Raw genomic sequence first — 7,386 nt, 5'->3', positions numbered from 1 at the left:
AATAAAATACATAAGAGATTAATGTGTTGCAGAAATGGAGGACAGGGATACTTACCGCGGGGAGACTCTCACGAGACCCCATAGATCCCTTTCGTGTACACTGATCACTGGTCAACATACAAGTTATACTGCAGGAATTCAACCTACAACCAGTGAAGTTGAAGGCTACCTTTTCAAAACATACACTCAACTGGCATGGCAAGGAGGTGTGATATCCCAACGACTACTCCCGCAGGTCGTCCCACTGCTAATCAAAACAAAGGCAAAATCAATGAGATTTCAGTGGCTAGGTTCACAGAGCTTTCGTGGTCACTAACACACGAATATAAAAAGACCATATTCGGCAGGTGAAGCCATTTGCTATTTATATATTAGTTGTTTCAACTATTTTAGTATTGTGGAATAAAATAATTTGGACTAGTCTCATGGTTTCTCCTTTCTTTTTCAGGTCTTTTGTTAGTATAATTTTGTTTTCAATAAATTTTTTATTGGAGAGCTGAATGCACGTCTCCCGCTTTTCTTGAACCCTTTAAAAATTGTGTCAACGCTCAGATGGTTGGTGGTTAGGGCTGGTATAGTTATATTCTGTGTATCGGTCCCCGTTGTAACCTGGGTGGGGTCACACTATAAATGCTCAAAGACTGAAAACAACAAAAGAAGGAGTTAAGAAGAATAGTGTAGGGTTTGAAGGAGAGAATGTACCAAAGACGGTATTCATGGATTTTTTGAATTACCCAGTGAGAGTGTATGTTCCAAAGTCATTGAGCTGCTTCAATTGTCAAGGGTTTGGACACTAAAAACTAAAAACTGTAATGAGCAGAAGAGATGTGCTAGATGTGGGGGATCCAAAAAGTAAGAGTGAAAAGAAGGATCACATATGTAGAAGAGTGTCAAGGGGACAGAACAATGCTAATAAGAACAAGCAGCAATAAAGGTACAAGCACTGAAACAAAGAACAAATGACAGGGTTTATGTGGATAAAAGGGTCTGAGTAAGATTCACTGCAGAAGTGATCAACAGTACGGCTGAAGTAAAGTTGTCTAAGCAGCAGTGAATCATTTAGTAGTGTGACTGACATGGGAAGAACCTTACTAACAAGTAAAGCTGGGATACACCACGGGTTGGTTCCTTCTAATTATGGTAACTCTCACTACACAGTCTCATGCTCACTGGGAGAAAGGAAGTGAAATCAGGTGGTGGAGTCTCAAAGTGTGTTTTTTGGAAAAGCTGACTGGGATAAGTTCCAGAAGTTAAGTGATTTAACCCAGGAGTAAAAATAGGATGAACAGAAAACTTGTACAGTGGTGGGGGAAAAAAAGAGTGTCATCAGGCTATAAGAAACAAAAACGGAGCATTCAGAAAAGGCACAGGCAGTGGTGAGAGTATGTCGCGCTAAGCCATTTTTGCAACAAAATAGAACAGCACCTGTGGGGAAAAGTATGGGGAATACCAGGATTGGAGGAGATGGAAGGGAGTGGGACTCTCCAGTTATGACATCTGAGGAGGAAACAGAAGTCTCTAGTAGGGATAAGGCAGAGATCATGGCTAAGTCATTTGTGAAGGTACATAGTTCTGAAAATCTATCAGAAGAAGGGTGAAAGAGAAGTACAATGAGTAAGCATCCGGGTGTGTTGCGCAGGAGGGAGCAAACAGATGGTGTAATGGATAAACCACTTTCTTTGGCAGAGATGCTGAGATCAATAAACAAGTCTTGAAGATACTGCAGCTTTATAACAGAGTGTGGGAGGAGGGAAGATTACCAAGTGCATGGAAATAAGCAGTAGTGATTCTGATAAGGAAACCTGGCAAGGATCCATCTAAACCTACTAGTTGTTTTTTTCCGAGATGGCGCTCTGTGACTATGAGGACTGCAGGAGATGGAAACATGAGGCTGATGAGGCTCTGCAGGACTGTGAGTCACTTTGGGAGGATATTGAGGGTCTTTCACATTGCATCTCAGATTACATTAACTTCTGTGTGGAGAATACTGTACCTACTAGGGGGGTTTGGTGTTTTCCCAGCAATAAGCCTTGGATTACAAGTGACCTGAAGGCCCTCCTCTGGAGCTCAAGGAGTCCCCCCCTTCCTCTTCAACATCTATACCTCTGACTTCAGGCACAACACAGACACCTGCCATCTGCAGAAATATGCAGAGGATTCTGCTTTTGTTGGCTGTGTTTGTGGAGGACAGGACACAGAGTACAGAGGTTTTGTTAAGTGGTGTGCGTAGAACCATCTGCTACTCAACATCAGCAAAACAAAAGAGATGGTGGTGGATTTTAGGAGGACTGGGCCCCCCATCTTCTATTTCCATCCAATGAGAGGACGTGGAGATGGTCCAGAGCTACAAGTACCTGGGGGTGCACTTGGACAATAAACTGGACTGGTAACACAGATGTCCTGTACAAGAGGTGTCTTTATTTCCTGAGAAGGCTCAGGTCTTTTGGAATGTGCAGGACTCTGTTAAACATGTTCATGTGGTGGTCAGTGCAGTGCAGTTCGCAGTGGTATGCTGGGGGAGCAGCATCAAAGAGGGTGATGCCAGGAGGCTGAATAAGCTTATTAGGAAAACTGGTTCTGTCCACAGTGTCACCCTGGACACTGTGGAAGAGGTGGTCAGTTGGAGGTTTGTGTGTTTATATTTGTATTTGTTGTTTCTAAAGCACTTTGTAACGCTGTGTTATAGAAGTGCTATATAGATAAAGCTTTACTTACTTACTCACTTTTCATCATATGATCAATGATGTCTTCACAGAGGTACAAGTGGATATTGGAAGGTCACTGTCTGCCGATGATGGGATCCTGTGGAAAAGAGAAAGGCAGAGCTAATCAGCTTGTTGATGTATGTTGGGTCTTGAATATGGACTGCCAATCATTCCCAGACAATCAATGTTAAATTCTTTTTCCCATTTCACTTTAATATACACTGTATTTCTTCCCTGTTGCTTCAGTAAACCTTTGTGTAGTTTAGAGACAATTCTTGAAGGAGTTTGCTTATACGCACCTGTCAGCACCTCAATCACATCATTCCATTCCAATGAGATTTCCTTTTTAATTTCTCTCTCGTAAAAGTGTCTTAGTTGAAGATATCTGTATAAATCTCCATTTTCCAATCCAAACTCATTTTTAAGTTGTCTAAATGATTTAAAATGATGCTTATCTACAAGTGTACATATAGCTGTTAATCCTTTGTCTCTCCACTTTTCTTTGTCTTGTCTAACATTCCTGGTCTAAACCTGGAGGTGTGAGAAGGCCAAATCAACAGCATACAGTCTCCTGTTAACTTATATTTTTTAACCACATCATACCATATTTCAAATGTTTCTCTCATAATCGAGTTTTCACCCTTAAGAAGATCCATATGTTCCTTTCCACTTAACCTTGACTGTGAAGGGGGCCCGACCCAGGCTCATCTCAATGTCCTTCCATCTGGCTTGATAGCTCGAAGAGCACCAATATACTATGTATCTTAATTGTGCAGCATAGTAGTATTCTCTAAAGTTTGGCAAAGCCAATCCGTCTTGAGTCTTATCCTAGGCCTGGCTTCCGCCCAGATGAACCTGGAAATTAACTTGTCCCATGCTGAGAATTGTGAATCTGGTACTCTAACTGGGAGCGACCACCAACAACCTAGGCAAGAGGTTCATCTTGACCACCTCAATTCTTGAGCTAAAATCCATTACCAGTGTTGACCATTTTGCCACATCTCTTTGAATTTTATCGTTTATTAGTTTGTAATTTGTCTCGTAGATTCTGTTGAATTCCTGAGTTATTAGTGAGGACAGCATTTAAAGGTTGTAATGGTTCTAAATAATTTTGGTATAGACGCTTATTTTCTTCACTCTCATGTCTGGACGTGAACCCAGCTGTCCAAAAACAATGTATACAAAATATTTAAATAGCAGGATTATGTTAGATATCATTCAAAAGTAAAAAACGAGATGCCCTGCTTTCATCTGTTATTACCTCATTAGGTGCTAGGTGCAAGTGAGCTGTGGAGTCACACATCATGGAAGGGAACACATTTCTCTTCACAGTCGTATCAGGTATGTAGTTTACTTTTTAAAAAAAAAAAAAGAAATTAAATTAAGTTTTCCACTGACATATTCTGGATATTTCAAGGAATAGCTGTTTTGCAAAACATCTTATTTAAAGTAAGTAGAATAGGAATCTGATTTTGTCTTTAAATACTGTATTCTATATCAGATTTAAATGTGAGATATATGGTATGGTTGTTGTGAATAAGTCTGGCTTTCATTTGCTAAACATGTTGATGTTGCCATGGCCATTGATTTTTGACTGCCGCAAGCTCACACCGACACTCCTTGAATGACTTTTTAATGTTGCACAGCCTATAGAAACCAGAGCATGTGCATCCCATTTTGCTCACCTGAAAAGATTTGCATAGTGGGGGAATCTGCAAACCTTGCAAGGCAGCTGGACCCATAAGATCATGGGATCACACAAGAAGTTGCTGGGAAATTATTAAACTTAAATAGACAGAATTGGGAGGGTGTGTTTGGTTTATGATTGTGGAGAGCAAGGCATGTCACGTGTGTATGTAGTGCAGCTCGAGTTCACTGCCTGAACTGTACAAACTGACTAAATGCATCAAAATGTGCATATAACTATCATTGCCACAGGATTGTGTTTCCTACCTGGGGGTTTTCCTCATCACTACATCCTGGTTGAAAAGGAAAAAAGCTGGACTGAAGCTCAGAGCTACTGCAGGGAGAAGTACACCGACCTAGCCTCATTACATAATGACCAAGACTTGGCCCAGCTCAATGAACTTACAAGTAGTTATCGTCTATCGTACTATGGTGAAGGAGAGGTAGAGTTCAGGAACTGGAAGAGTGGTGAACCCAATAATATTGGGGGATATGAGAACTGTGTTGCAATGGATAATGGAGGGACATGGGCCGATGATATTTGCAATCAAACAAAGCCATTTGTCTGCTACAAAGGTAAAAAGTAAAATGTAGTTGAAATGTAGTTGAACTTGAACTTGATGAATGATAATAAGATATTTACCCACATCACTGTTTGAACCCTAACTATAGTAATTAAAAGAAACTGTATGAACATTGTAAGGAAAATTACATTGAATGATGAATAACTGTAGTGATTATAAGTAATTTGAGAGTGCCTTGAGGTAAGGTCGTACACATGAGTGCATATGTTTTGGAGCTGAGGATTTGTGGCTGTTTAATGAACTGTGCGTAAGACATGTTACCTCCTGCAGGTCCATCAATTCACCTTGGAGTACAATTGCTGTAGTTTTCCATGCTGTATATGATGAGTGTAAAATATGTTTTATGTACTTTATAGGTGGGCAGATCAGATTAGCTGGGTCTGGGTCTATTTGGTGCTCTGGAAGAGTTGAAATCTATCACAACAGTGTCTGGGGAACAGTCTGTGATGACAGCTGGGACTTAAATGATGCTAACGTGGTGTGCAGAGAGTTGGGCTGTGGTACGGCTCTGAGTGCCCCTCAGTCAGCCCACTTTGGTCAAGGAACCGGACAAATCTGGCTTGATGATGTGGCCTGTTGTAACTGAGTGTCAGCAAGGAGGATTTGGGACACACAACTGTAGACACAGTGAGGATGCTGGTGTGGTCTGTTCAGGTAAGAAGCTGGTCTTAGATGCTGACAGCTTGAAAACATCTAAATACACAGAGATAGTGGGAGGAATGGGGCATCACTAGGGGGCTCACAGCTCATGTTTGCTTAGATGTAGTTTGCATGGTTGTATAGTTAGATCAACCAAACCTGCAGATGCGTAGCTGCCTGGATAGTTTCAACCTGCTGAGTTAACATTACTGTAGTAATCATTATGTTAACAGGCACATGTTTACCTCCCCAATAGGAGATCAAAATATAGCTGCAAGTTACAATTTATGGGTTCAAGCCATTATTCTGTCAAAAGAAGAAACCAGCTCAATCCACCAAAATTAACACGTTGCCTGGTGCAAATTCATGAATACTGTAAAACTTCTAATAATAGCCCGCTACTATGTATGAAGTAACTGAAAGAGAGAAATGAGAAAAGGTGTTATAACTATGAGGGCTGAAAAGTTGAAGGAATCTCCTAATTTATGCAAGAAGTTGAACATTATATGATTTGAATTGAGTTTAAATTTAAATTTTGATGCAAAAATTATGTATGATAAAAATATTCAGACTTCGTCTTTGTGAATGAGTCCAAGACCTGGACTGAGGCCCAGAGCTACTGCAGGGAGCACTACACTGACCTGGCCAGTGTGAGGAACCAAACTGAGAACGAACAGATTACTGGGGGCAGAGACCTGTGAATCGGCCTCTACAGAGACTCATGGAAATGGTCAGATGGGAGTGTACATTCATTCAGTAACTGGAATACTGATACAAATCAACCAAATGGTGGTTTACTTGAACCATGTGTGACTTCGTATTCTGGTAAATGGGAGGAATGGCCTTGCAGCACTCGTTGCTTCTTTGTCTGTTACGATGGTGAGCTGAGGTCTACAATTGTTTGCATCTACCATTCTGGTGGGATTGTGGTGTTGTCTGCCTGGTAGATCCTATCCCTTGAAGGGGCCTCCTGATGTTTGCTTTGCTTTGCTGTTTTGTGTACTTGGTAATATAGCCTTTAAAGGTGCAGTGTGTTACATTTAGGAAGATGTATCAGCAGAAATGGAATAAAATATTAATCGGTATATTATCATTAGTCTATAATCACTTGAATATAGGAATGGTTGCTTTTTCATTACCTTAGAATGAGCTATTTTTACCTACAGAGGGAGCGGGTCACTTTCCATGTAGTAACAATCCTGCTCCTATTGTGCCAGTATGCATCAATTAGTTAATCAACTGTTTGTTGGATTGTCAACTAGTGTCCAAAAGTAAGTAAGTAAGTAAGTTTTAAAAGGTAGAAGTAGTAGATCACAACATAAACATATCAGACTAACATTATTATTCTAAACTTTTATTCTAAAAGGCTATTTGTATATGTCTTAATACATTCCTAGAGGGGACGTTTAAGTGCTCAAGTACATTGTTATAGATACCTTATTCTACTTTACTATGTTTAAAAGGGTTATATTGTATTCATGCTATTAACTGGCCAGATTTAGTTACCAGTTACTTTGTAAATTTAGCAAAAATGTAAATATGGTGCTTACCCCAGAAATAATTAACATAAAAATATATCATATCTAAAAACAATAGGTCATAACACTCTGAGTATTTGTTCTGATTAACGAGTGAGTCATTCGCCTTCAGCGGTAAAAAGATTTTAGCAGAGACGTTTTTTTAGCGCAGCGCTCAGAGCACTTCAAGTTGAAATCTGTTCAACTTTTAACACCGCTGGACGCTCGGAAAATGAGTTTTTGAGCGCTCTCCGC

This window comes from Morone saxatilis, unplaced genomic scaffold (assembly GCF_004916995.1).
Source record: "Morone saxatilis isolate NCDOM2014 unplaced genomic scaffold, NCSU_SB_2.0 Contig19, whole genome shotgun sequence".
Classification (NCBI taxonomy): Eukaryota; Metazoa; Chordata; class Actinopteri; family Moronidae; genus Morone; species Morone saxatilis.
The sequence above is the reverse complement of the archived record's forward strand: the minus strand, read 5'-3'. Positions refer to the sequence as shown.